The 13,407-nt window shown below is 35.9% G+C and overlaps 1 pseudogene; it reads right to left on the bottom strand.

Moving 5' to 3' along the window:
- Nucleotides 1-5,570: 5,570 nt before the first annotated feature.
- On the bottom strand, nucleotides 5,571-6,474 carry LOC139184423 (olfactory receptor 13C3-like; annotated as a pseudogene).
- Nucleotides 6,475-13,407: the final 6,933 nt, after the last annotated feature.

Here is a 13,407-nt window from a genome sequence, read left to right as displayed (position 1 = left end):
CTGGAAAATTCTTAACAAGTTGGGAATACCAGACCACCTTACCTGCCTCCTGAGAAATCTGTATGCAGGTCAAGAAGGAACAGTTAGAACCAAATATGGAACTACAGACTGGTTCCAAATTGGGAAAAGAATACATCAAGGCTGTATATTGTCATCCTGCTTATTAAACTTAAATGAAGAGTACATCATGAGAAATGCTGGCTGGAGGAAGCACAAGCTGGAATCAAGATTGCCAGGAGAAATATCAATAACCTCAGATATGCAGGCGACACCACCCTTATGGCATAAAATGAAGAGGAGCTAAAGAACCTCTTGATGAAAGTGAAAGAAGAGAGTGAAAGGCAGGCATAAAACTCAACATTCAAAAAACTAAGAGCATGGCAGGTAATCCCTTCACTTCATGACAAATAGATGGGGAAACAATGAAAACAGCGACAGACTTTACATTCTTGGGTTTGAAAATCATTGCAGATGGTGACTGTAGCCATGAAATTAAATACACTTGCTCCTTGGAAGAAAAGCAATGACCAATCTAGATAGCATATTAAAAAGCAGAGACATTACTTTCCCAACAATGGTCTGTCTAGTCAAAGCTTATGGATTTTCCTGTAGTCATGTATGGATGTGAAAGTTGGACCATAAGGAAAGCTGAGCACTGAAGAACTGATGCTTTTGAACTGTGGTGTTGGAGAAGACTTTTGAGAGTTCCTTGGACAGCAGGGAGAACCAACCAGTCAATCCTAAATGAGATCAGTCCTGAATACTCACTGGATGGACAGATGCTGAAGCTGAAACTCCAATACACTGGCCAACTGACTTGGCACTTTTTCTTGGAAAAGACCATGATGCTGGGAAAGATTGAAGGCAGGAGGAGAAGGGGACAACAGAGGATGAGATGGCTGGATGGCATCCCCGACTCAATGGACATGGGTTTGGGTGGACTCCGGGAGTTGGTAATGGACAGGGAAACCTGGTGTGCTGCAGTCAATGGGCTTGCAAAGAGTCGGACATACACTGACTGAACTGAACTGATAGTATTCTATACCCAATGTACATAGATTTCAAAGTTAACATTTTTTCATTTATCATTCTTAGGCGTTCTCAGTGGTCACAAGTGGGGAATAAATGTGCTTTTATATGCACCTATGTACATGTAAATATACACACTTTTACAAATATTTGCATCCATATTTTGTTTTTCAGTTGCTCAGTCACGTCTGACTCTTTGCAACCCAATGGACTGTGGCCCACCAGGCTTTCCTGTGTTTCACCAACTCCCGGAGTTTGCTCAAACTCATGTCCATTGAGTTGAGGATGCCATCCAATCATCTCATCCTCTGCCACCCTCTTCTCTTCCTGCTCTGAATATTCCCCAGCATCAGGGTCTTTTCCAGTGAGTCGGTTCTTTGAATCAGGTGACCATAGTATTGGAGCTTCAGCTTCAGCATCAGTCCTTCCAATGAGTAGTCAGGGTTGCTTTCCTTTAGGACTGACTGATTTGATCTCCTTGCTGTCCAAGGAACTCTCAAGAGTCTTGTTCAGCACCACAATTTGAAAGCATCAGTTCTTTGATGCTCAGCCTTTTTTATGGTCCAACTTTCACATCTGTATGTGACTACTGGAAAAACCATAGCTTTGACTATATGGCCTTCCTTGTCAAAGTGATGTCTCTGCTCTTTAATATGTGGTCTAGGAACTGACTGTGGCTTGGATCATGAACTCCTTATTGCCAAATTCAGACTGAAATTGAAGAAAATGGAGAAAACTACTAGACCATTCAGGTATGACCTAAATCAAATCCCTTACGACTATACAGTGGAAGTGAGAAATAAATTTAAGGGCCTAGATCTGATAGACAGAGTGTCTGATGAACTATGGATGGAGGTTTGTGACATTGTACAGGAGACAGGAATCAAGACCATCCCCAAGAAAAAGAAATGCAAAAAAGCAAAATGGCTGTCTAGGGAGGCCTTACAAATAGCTATGAAAGAAGGGAAGCAAAAAGCAAAGGAGAAAAGGAAAGATACACCCATTTGAATGCAGAGTTCCAAAGACTAACAAGGAGAGATAAGAAAGCCTTCCCCAGTGATCAATGCAAAGAAATAGAGGAAAACAACAGAATGGGAAAGACTAGAGATCACTTCAAGAAAATTAGAGATACCAAGGGAACATTTCATGCAAAGATGAGGTCAAAAGGACAGAAATGGTAGGGACCTAACAGAAGCAGAAGATATTAAGAAGAGGTGGCAAGAATACACAGAAGAACTGTACAAAAAAGATCTTCACGACCCAGATAATCATGATGGTGTGATCATTCACCTAGAGCCGGACATCCTGGAATGTCAAGTGAAGTGGGCCTTAGGAAGCATCACTATGAACAAAGCTAGTGGAGGTGATGGAATTCAGGTTGAGCTATTTCAAATCCTAAAAGATGATGCTGTGAAAGTGCTGCACTCAATATGCCAGCAAATTTGGAAAACTCAGCAGTGGCCACAGGACTGGAAAAGGTCGGTTTTCATTCTAATCCCAAAGAAAGGCAATGCCAAAGAATGCTCAAACTACCGCACAATTGCACTCATCTCACACGCTAGTGAAGTAATGCTTAAAATTCTCCAAGCCAGGCTTCAGCAATACGTGATTCGTCAACTTCCTGATGTTCAAGCTGGTTTTAGAATGCTGATGAACAGGGAGGCCTTGTGTGCTGTGCTTCATGGGGTCACAAAGAGTCGGATGACTGAGTAACTGAACTGAACTGAACTGAAGTACGTTTGTCATAGCTTTTCTTCCAGGGAACAATCGTCATTTAATTTCATGGCTCCAGTCATCATCGATGGTGATTTTGGAGCCCAAGAAATAAAGTTTCTCATTGTTTCCATTTTCCCCCCGTCTATTTGCCATGAAGTGATGGGGCTGAATGCCATGATCTTAGTTTTTCGAATGTTGTGTTTTAAGCTAGTTTTGCACTCTCCTGTTTCATCCTCATCAAGAGGATCTCTAGTTCCTCTTTGCTTTCTGTCATTAGGCTGGTGTCATTTGCTTATCTGAGGTTATTCATATTTTTCCTGGCAATCTTGATTTCAGCTTGTGCTTCATCAAACTCAGCATTTCTCATGATGTACTCTGCATAGTAATTCAATAAGCAAGGTGAAAGTATCCAACCTGATGTACATCTTTCCCAATTTGGAACCAGTTCGTTGTTCCATGTCCGGTTCTAACTGTTCCTTCCTGACCTGCATACAAGTTCTCAAGAGGCAGGTAAGGCAGTCTGGTATTCCCACCTCTTTTAAGAATTTTCTACAATTTGGTGTTATCCACAAGGTCAAAGGCTTTAACGTAGTCAATAAAGCAGAAGTAGATGTTTTTTCTGGAATTCCCTTGCTTTTTCTAAGATCCAATAGATGTTGGCAAATTGATCTCTGATTCCTCTGATGTTTCTAAATCAAGCTTTTACATCTAGAAGGTCTTGGTTCATGTACTGTTGAAGCCTAGCTTGAAGGATTTTGAGCATTATCTTGCTATTTAATATTATCTTGTTAACATGTGAAATGAGTGCAATTGTGTGGTAGTTTGAACATTTTGTGGTAGTTTGAACATTTGTGTAATCCATATTAATTTCTATATATATGCTTAGCCATATCTATATCTCTATTTTTTCTGTATGTATATTTCTCTATGTATATACTGAAAGCAGTGAGTTCACACTATCTTCTTACCCAGTATCTCATGGTTTATTCTTGTTTTTCCTCTTTCTGTATGTGTAACTCTGTCAGTGGTAAGCAGGCTCTCACTATACCTCATATGTTTACTTATCTCTTGTGTCATGTCCTGTATATAATTGAGCTCCCATTTCTTTTGATTCACTTTACCTCCATCTCCACAGTTCCCACACTAACATCCTTTTCTTCTTATAATATGATAATGATCACAAGTGGATTTTAATTTTAATACTTGTCCTCATAGCCGATAAATTTTAATATACAGAACTGCAAACAAAATGTGTGTGGTAAGTTTTCAGAAAATACATTTAAAAAAAAGTTATAGGTTATAAAAAAGAGATTAATTGTAGAAACATTGTCGTTAATTACTCCCACCTTTCAGAATACATGTACCTGAAAATTCTAATGTTATATGGATGAAGGATGCATCCTTATTGCCTTATTTTTAATTTTTACTTCTTTTCTATTGAAATAGAGTTGATTTACAATATTGTATTTGTTTCAGTTATACAGCATGGTGATTTACTATTTTTACAGATTGTACTCCATTTAAAGTATTAATAGACAATAATGGATTTATTTCCTCTTCTGGGAAGGAAATCTTGTTGCTTCTTTATACATAATAGTTTGTGTCACTTCATTCCATACCTTGGCTCATCCTCCCCATTTCCCTCTCTTCACTGATGACCACTAGCTTGTTCTCTATATCTGTGACTCTGTTACTGTTTGTTAACATAAATTCATTTGTTCTATTTTTTAGAATTCACATAAAAGTAAGAGCATAGAGTATTTGTCATTCTCTGACTCATTTCACTAAGTGTAATATATTCTAGGTATATCTATGTTGCTTTAGGTGGCAGAATTTCATTCTTTCTTTGTGGCTGAGTAATATTCTATTGGGGCTTCCCTGATGGTTCATTGGTAAAGATGCCCCTGCCAATTTAGGACACACAGATTCGATCTCTGGGTCAGGAAGATCCCTAGGAGAAGGAAATGGCAACCCACTCCAGTATTCTTGCCTGAGAAATCTCTTAGACAGAGAAGCCGGCAGGGGACAGTCTATGGGTTCCCAAAAGTTTTGGACATAGCAAGTAAACAACAATGATATTCACACACATATATATACACGCACACATTACATCTTCTTTATCCATTCATCAGCTGATGGACACTTATGTTGCTTCCATATCTTGGCAATTGTAAACAGTGCTATCACTGTGGGTAAATTTGGAAGGATTTTTCAGAGGATAAAACATTTAAACTTTCTTTAATTAGATGCCTGAGTTGTCACCATAGGAGAAATATGATAATGGGGATGAAGTGACATATACTATTGTCCTTAAGTGTGAAAGAACAGGATATATTTGGATAACTGCATGGTGCATGCAGCATAGTGTAGCAGACTGGGTAGAAGAAACACAGCAAGGGAAAGAAGAAGGAATATATATATATATATATATATATATATATACATACTAGAAAAAGGAGGTTGGGGCTGATCAAGTCCCTGAGTAAAACAAAAATGAGTAATAAAGAGAAAAAACATGAACTCAAGTAGTTCTCTCAAAAAGGGGAATGAAAAATACATAGTTTTAATTGTTAAAAATTAAACCTGGATATTTCTGGAAAAGTTTAATTTCAATTTTTTTCTTGTTTCTGAAAGTTTGTTCTCACTTCATGGACTACATGTCCCTACATTTTTATGATATTTTCATAAATAATGAACTTAGATTATTACCCTGAAATTTCTTCCCTACTCTTAAATTCTGTGATTTTATGTATAGCCTTTATTTCCTTTGTTCTGCTTATACTGAAAACCTGCATCCAATATATGAGCTTATTTTGTGCATAAATTCAAAGATGCAAATTTCTCATTCTTTCCTCCAGAACCAGTCTAGCTGTCAATTTTCTTATAGCGCCATGCACTTCTGTATTCCTCAGGCTATAGATGATAGGATTGAGCAACGGTGTGACAACTCCATAGAACAGGGCAATCAATTTATCAAAAGCAGCGTCTTTGGACTTTGGCTTCATATACATGAAGAGGATTGTCCCATAAAACACAGTCACCACCATTATGTGGGCTGAGCAGGTGGAAAAAGCCTTTTGTCTTCCTTCGGCTGAATTGATTCTTAGGACAGTGGAAAGGATGAAAATATAGGAGATACAAACCAATAGTAATGGAACAAATAAAAATATTACATTGCCCACCATGATAGTAATCTCACTCAAGGATATATCTGTGCAAGCTAGCTTGACAAAAGCCAATATTTCACAAACGAAATGATTGATGAGATTTTTTCCACAGAAGGGCAACTGTACTGCAAGAATTGTTTCTGTCAATGAGTTGAGAAAGCCCAGTCCCCAGGAGAGAGCTGCCATCTGAATACAAAGTGCCTTGCTCATGATGATAGGGCATCTCAGAGGGTTGCAGATGGCTATGGAACGGTCATATGCCATCACTGCTAGAAGTACACACTCTGTCGACCCCTTAGTGTAAGAGACAGACATCTGAAAAACACACCTAGTGAAGGAGATAGTTTTTTTTCTCTGATAGAAAGTGTATCAGCATTGAGGGGATAAAGGAGGATGTGTAACAAATGTCAAGGAAGGAAAGATGACAGAGGAAGAAGTACACAGGGGTGTGAAGGTGGGAATCCAGGAGAGTGAGGATGATCAAAGTGCTGTTCCCCAGGAGAATCACCAGGTACATGCTCCTTGGAAGAAAAGCTATTGCCAACCTAGACAGCATATTAAAGAGCAGAGATAGTACTTTGCCAACAAAGTTCTGTCTAGACAAAGCTATGGTTTTTCCAGAAGTCATGTATGGATATGAGAGTTGGACTCTAAAGAAACCTGAATGCTGAAGAATTGATGCTTTTGAACTGTGGTGTTGGAAAGATTCTTGAGAGGCCCTTGGACAGCAAGGAGACCAAACCAGTGCATCCTAAAGGAAATCAGTTCTGAATATTCATTGGAAGGACTGATGCTGAAGCTGAAACTCCAATAGTTTGGCCACCTGATGCAAAGAACTGACTCATTTGAAAAGATCCTGATTCTGGGAAAGATTGAATGCAGGAGCAGAATTGATGAGATAGTTGGATGACATCATGAACTCAATAGGCATGAGTCTGAGCAAGCTCTGGGAGATGGTGAAGGACAGGGAAGCCTGGCATGTTACCGTCTGTGGTGCTCCAAAGTGTCGGACATGATGAGAGACTGAACTGAACTGAACAAGATCAGAGTTGTGTGCTATAGAATGTAGAGAAAATGACTTTAACTTGAAAAAATCTAAAGAGCAGATATTAGTATATCATATTCTTCCCTATAACAACTAAGTAGAACTGAGTATAATTTTGAAAGCACTTCTTCATTCTCAAGATATTCTACCTAGATTAAAAAATATTCCTAGAGAAAAAAAGTTGATTGACTAGATGGGTTTTTACTTAGGGTTTTCAAAAAGCAGTTATGTTTCCAGTATAGGACTAGCTATTTCTGTGATAGTCATTTGCCAATGAGTTACACTGCTTTCTATGAAAACTCTATTTTACAATGGTGAGACAATGTATTCAAAATAATAGAATATTTATATATCTATTGATTATAGAAAGGAGATTTTTCTTGTTTAGTCTCCAAGTCTTATCTGATCTTTTGTGGCCTCAAAGACTATGGCCCAGCCAGCTCCTCTGTCCATAGAAAGGAGGATACTCACTTAATTCAGGCTGCACCCTACTTTGTAGGCATACATTTCAAAAAGGGTAGCAAGTGTTGGGTAGGCCAGGATATACCTTTACTTGGTATTAAGACTGGGGCTTAATTGAGTGTAGGTACACATACCAAATGTCTTTGAGAATAAAATTCTGATAGCAGAGCTTCAGTCATCTGAGATCTGAATATACTGCAGTTTCGGGAGGACAGATGTGAATCAGGTCAAAAACCTTCTGTTTTTAGGAACATCTTATAAACCTGATTCCTATTTGGAAATTACTTATAGTAAATAAATGTAGTGTACATGAGGTATCCTAACAGCCCTTTGATAATTTCTGCAAAAAAAATTTTACTTGCAGATTTTTTAAAGAGAGACCACCAATCTGCTTTAATGTTTTCAAATGGAGGTGGAGAGGAAGGATAACAGATAATATAGAGGAGACGATTTTCTACTCTTGCAATGCTAGAGTACCTTTTAAGAAATAGTTAACAAATACTCTATTGAATTGCATTGTGCATGAAATGCTTTCCCCATTTAACTTTACTTCTCTAAAATGAATTTATAGAATCTGGGAACAAGGAAAGAAGATTTTAAAAGATTCTTGGTAATTTATAATACAATCACTTTCCATGGTATCTGTATATTGGAAGCGATCTTTTAAAACAGGTTTTCATTCTTGTCTAATGCGAGGAGAATTGTTAAATAATCATAGTACACTTATATTGGGTCATTACTCACCTTTTAATATGACATTGTGATAAATTTCCACTAATCCCAAAATTACATTTAAATTATTTTAGAATGACTAAGTGATAATAAAAGAATTATAACATTATTTGAAAGATCAAAATCTAAACCAAGATGACCTAGACAGAATTGAAAGACTGAAAAGAAATATCAAAACATTAATGGATATCTTAGATACTTTTTTCCTACTTTTCTGAATTACCCAAATTCTAATAAAAATGCAAAAGGAAAAGTATAATGAAAAAGAGAAAGACACTGAAGTAGGTGTCAAATTATATTAGGAAGATTAACTCAGAGTAAAATATGCTAAAACAATTTATACATTACAGTGGTTGTCCCATGTGTCTAGATACTAAACATTAAGGCTGAGGTGTACTGGTGCATCCTGTCTAGTTATCCATAGGAAGCTACTATTTCTGGTAGACATGGAGCATTTATGATCCCTCTTCTCTAAATCTTGCAGGTTAACAGTGTTATTTTTGGAGTGAACCAAGATAAAGAATTTGAGTTCTTAGTCATATTAATATAATCTCAAAAGAGATTTCCGATCCATGGTCCCTAGAATAGAATTGTCACTAGACGATGATATTCTTATTTGTTGAGGCTTTGACTTGACCTAAATCCTGGCTGTCCTCTAATCCTTCTCAACCAACTCCTGGTCTTCTAATCACTCTGTGGTTCCATGCTGTGAGGTTTCATTCAGGCACTCTTTTACTGTTGTAGCAGACCTAAAGAAAAGTCTGTGACTTTTTAATTCAAGACAGAAGTTAAGCTCTCTAATTTTCTAGAAAGATCCCTAACTTTCTAGAATATTTTTTCACTTTTATTGACTTGCTTACTTGAAGGTCTAATATTTAAAGTTCTAAGATTTTTCATTGAAAAGCAGATGCCATCTATACTCTAAATTCTCACTAGAGGATATATTTCTGTTGTCCTCTCCAGTTCTTCTAAATATTAAGACAATTGATATTGTGAAAAAATAAGTAGAGTTACCAACTTTTATGCTGTAGATTTTATAAACTCTTATCTTCAATTAACATACCACATGGAAAAGTGTATTATTTTAGCTCACAAAGAGAAGAGTAACTGACAACATGTGAGTCCTAGTCTGTATTTGGCACTTCCAATAATTTTTAACATTTATCTTTCAGAATAATTCAAGATTATTATCGATATTTTAACAGTGAAGAAATTAATTTGATATTTCAAAATTCAAGTACAATTTCAATGTCCTATAGTTGGTAAATACCAGAATTATTATTTGAACCCTTATCTTTATTTTTTAAATAGGTATTTAATTTACTTTATATGAAAAAAACTTTCAGACTACAATTTTTGTGCTGTTTTTCAAGGTAAAAAGTGTCCCAGTTATGCAGTTTTTCCCATACAAAATGAACCAGGAACCCCACATCAAAATGCAGTTTTAATTAATTTTAAATCCGTATCTTTATGGTCCCCAAACCCCTATTTTTATTGCTATGTCACAATGCTTACATAAGTATGAATTTTTAAATAAAGCACAATTTAAAATGATGCACTCAAGTTTTTTCAAGGACCCATATGATAAAGCCACACATAAATGTATACTTGCCTCTGAAAACATTGAGGACATTCATCATCTTCCACTTATGAAGACATCATTCTAATAATGAAATCATATGAAAAATATTGAAAATTTCTCTCAGGTTTAGCATAGAGAATTAAGGTCTCAGTAGTGGAATTTGATTAATTATATAAATGAAAACTCAAAAACTTTTAATACTTTTTTTTTTTTTTTTTCTGCTTTGGCTTTCTGAGGATCAGACTAACCCTCATGATTATTTCTTCCCTTTGTTACTTTTTTTTTTTTTTTGGTTTCTAATCCTGTTTTTATTATAAACATCTTTAATTACCTGTATCCTCAAGCTCTTATTGAACATAGTTTATGTGTGAATAATATATAAATCATGAAGCGTTCTTTCTCCAGATACTTGTTAATTAAAATTTTAGTGAACTCAATACTTCTCAATACTCAAATGCATAGCCACTGAAAGCAAAAGTGTTAGTTGCTCAGTCCTATCTGACTTTGCAGCCCCATGAACTGTAGCCCACCAAGCTCCTCTGTCCGTGGGATTCTCCAAGCAAGAACACTGCAGGGATCATTTCCTTCTCTAAGAGATCTTCCCAACCTAGGGATCAAACCTGGGTCTCCTGCATTGCAGGCAGATTCTTTACCACCTGAGCCATCAGGGAAACCTAAGTCTATTATTTATGAGGCTCTTTTGCATTGCAAACTACTTTCTTTTCCTCACAGTCTCTCCCATGGAAAAATTTGAGATAAAAAAATTTAGTTGTATCCCGGTCTTGGAGATGATGCCTGGTGGGTTTTTATATATTTTTTTCCTTTCACATAAATAAATATATACATATTTTTAAAACCTCTGAGCAATGGTCACCTCAGCTCAATATTTGTATATTTATTTTTTGTATATATATTTATTTTTTGTATATATATATATATTTTTTGTATATATATTTTTCTTTTGAAAAATTTAAATAAAACTTCTCTCTTTATCTTACCTTCTGACTGGGTTTTAGTCATTCATACCATTCCATTGTATCAACTGAAAGAATTCTCATTTTTGAATTTCATTTGCATTTTATTAATAAGGCCAGAAGATGCTAAACTTCAGTTGCTCCTTCCTAAAAAGAAATGGGAGAAAGAGCAGCCATGATTAGGCAATCTGTCTGTGCATGAATATTCTTAAGAGGCATGAAGGAAATGAAACAAGTTAAAAAGAAGATGTGATGCAACTCTAGCTTCACATGATTTGTCTTAAAGTTGACACTTACTCAAGAGACTCAGGTTCTTTTGGAAGCTAATTTAGTGCTCATTTTTATAAACTTCTTTAGTCCCTAAGGTTGTGAGTCAGAAACTTAGAATTCTCTAGAGAAGTCCCCACTTCTGTTCATTCCAAAAACCCAATTAACCTGACTTAACAAAAACCTTCCCTAGCCATACATTTCTTGGAATTTTCTTTGAACACCTCTATTTGATGACTTCAGCAAAGTTCCCAAAACCCTTAAACTTTCCCTAAGAATTTGTTTTTCTTTTGCTTCCACAGATAATGCTAGATCAATGTTAATAAAATCCTAGTAAAAGAGGAAGTCATTCTACTTCTTTAAATTATTTTTATCATCCATATCCATGTTAACTCAAAACTACATAGAAATAATTTTTCTTTATACCAGTATGGATAAAATTTAATTAGCATATTGAATTTTAAATCAATAATTTTCTGTGACTTTGCAGTCTTTATAACCTTTCTCTCTAATATTTGAAGAATAATCTAGCCTTAATTTTAATACTGTTGGATATTTTAATTTTAATATTTTGAGATTTTGATATAATGATCATTGATATCTTTATCATCTGCTTTCCTTCTACTAGAAATAACATAAGGTTAACCTCTAGTGATGTGGTTATAGAATGGAAAGATATAAATTGAGAGAATTCTTGATACGTTTGCAAAATTATTTTTCCAAGCTTAACATTTTACTGTGCTACTGCAGTATTAGCACAGACTATTTTTTGCATATTTTCTAGAACCAGAAATGGTATCTATTCTTTTCTATTTATATAAACCATTACGTTGTTTAACTTTTTATTCCTATGATTGCTCATGAAATTGAATATTATGTCTATGTTTATGTATTACTTATATTTACCTTTTTATTATTTTTGTCTCTTGGTATTTTGATAGTTTTCCTCTTAAATTGTATGAACTCTTAATTAACACTTTTGTCTCTGTAAATACCTTTCCAATTTGTAGTTTTCCTTATTTTTGACATGCAGTTTAAATTTTCATTAAGGTTTTCATTTTATCCCTGAAACATATGAATGAAATTTCACTTATGGTTTTATTTAGTTTTGTTTCATCCATATGAAAACTATGTTGTTTCCTCTAAAGTTGGGATGATGTTCATTTTACTTCTGTTCCCAGCCCAGTGATGGTTAGAGCACTGTATGTGGCTGCTCAGGTTATTTTGGGAGAATTCTTCTTATTAGAAAGCTCTTTACATTTAACTTTACATATATGCAACCCTCATTTTTCCTTGTGTAACAAGTATATATGCTCGTTTTTTCATGAGAGCTTTTCAGGTACTTCCAGATTGCTGTTTCTGATTCTTTCTTGTACCAGGCTACACTTTTGTTGTTCCTTCAGGCATTCTCCATGTGTATGTTAAAATATTTAAGAACATACATTGCCAAAGAGAATATTTTAGGATTGTGAGATTCTCTGTGATACAAAAGGACTTTGGCTCCGCAATATATTTCTGGTATTGATTTTGCTAATTATACAGGAAGAAAGTGTTTTCTGTCATTTTGGAGGCACAAGAGTGAGATGGTTGAGAACATTAGATTCTGAAGTCAGCCCAGTTTTGTCAAGCACTACCTCTATGACCTCAGTGAGGTCACTGAAACTCTCTAAGCCTTTGTTTCCCTGTCTGTAAAATGAGGAACTTAAAAATACCTAGTATTGTTCTGAGAATGAATGAGGCAATACATATGAAGAATTTAATGTAGTTATGAATGCATAGTAGTTATCAATAATGGTGTTTACTAATCTAATTACACTGGTGATTTAAGATACACACCTTACCTTGCAGTTATAAAAAGAGATGGCTTTAGAATTGGATACTCTGAATTCCAATTTCCTGACTTGTCGGTTGGTGATCTTGGGGAAGATATTTAATTTGCAAATGAGTATTATATCTACCTTGTAGTGTTGGTATATGATATAGTACTTAACATTTCTTGGTATTTAATAGGCACTCCATAAAAGACAGTTAACGTTGTTATATTTGATTACTGGTCAGTTAGTATGAGCGGAGAAGGCGATGGCACCCCACTCCAGTATTCTTGCCTGGAAAATCCCATGGAAGGAGGAGCCTGGTAGGCTGCAGTCCATGGGGTCGCGAAGAGTCAGACAGGACTGAGCGACTTCACTTTCACTTTTCACTTTCATGAATTGGAGAAGGAAATGGCAACCCACTCCAGTGTTCTTGCCTGGAGAATCCCAGGGATGGGGGAGCCCGTTGGGCTGCTGTCTGTGGGGTCCCACAGAGTCAGACACGACTGAAGCAACTTAGCAGCAGCAGCAGCAGCAACAGCATACCTCAATAGCACACCAAATCATCATTTTTGTTGCAGCATTAGGTAAGTGTAAGTTTCCTAATGGGAGGGACTGGCAA

This window comes from Bos indicus, chromosome 8 (assembly GCF_029378745.1).
Source record: "Bos indicus isolate NIAB-ARS_2022 breed Sahiwal x Tharparkar chromosome 8, NIAB-ARS_B.indTharparkar_mat_pri_1.0, whole genome shotgun sequence".
NCBI lineage: Eukaryota > Metazoa > Chordata > Mammalia > Artiodactyla > Bovidae > Bos > Bos indicus.
Note: the sequence above shows the minus strand (reverse complement) of the source record. Positions and strands in the feature narration are given on the sequence as shown.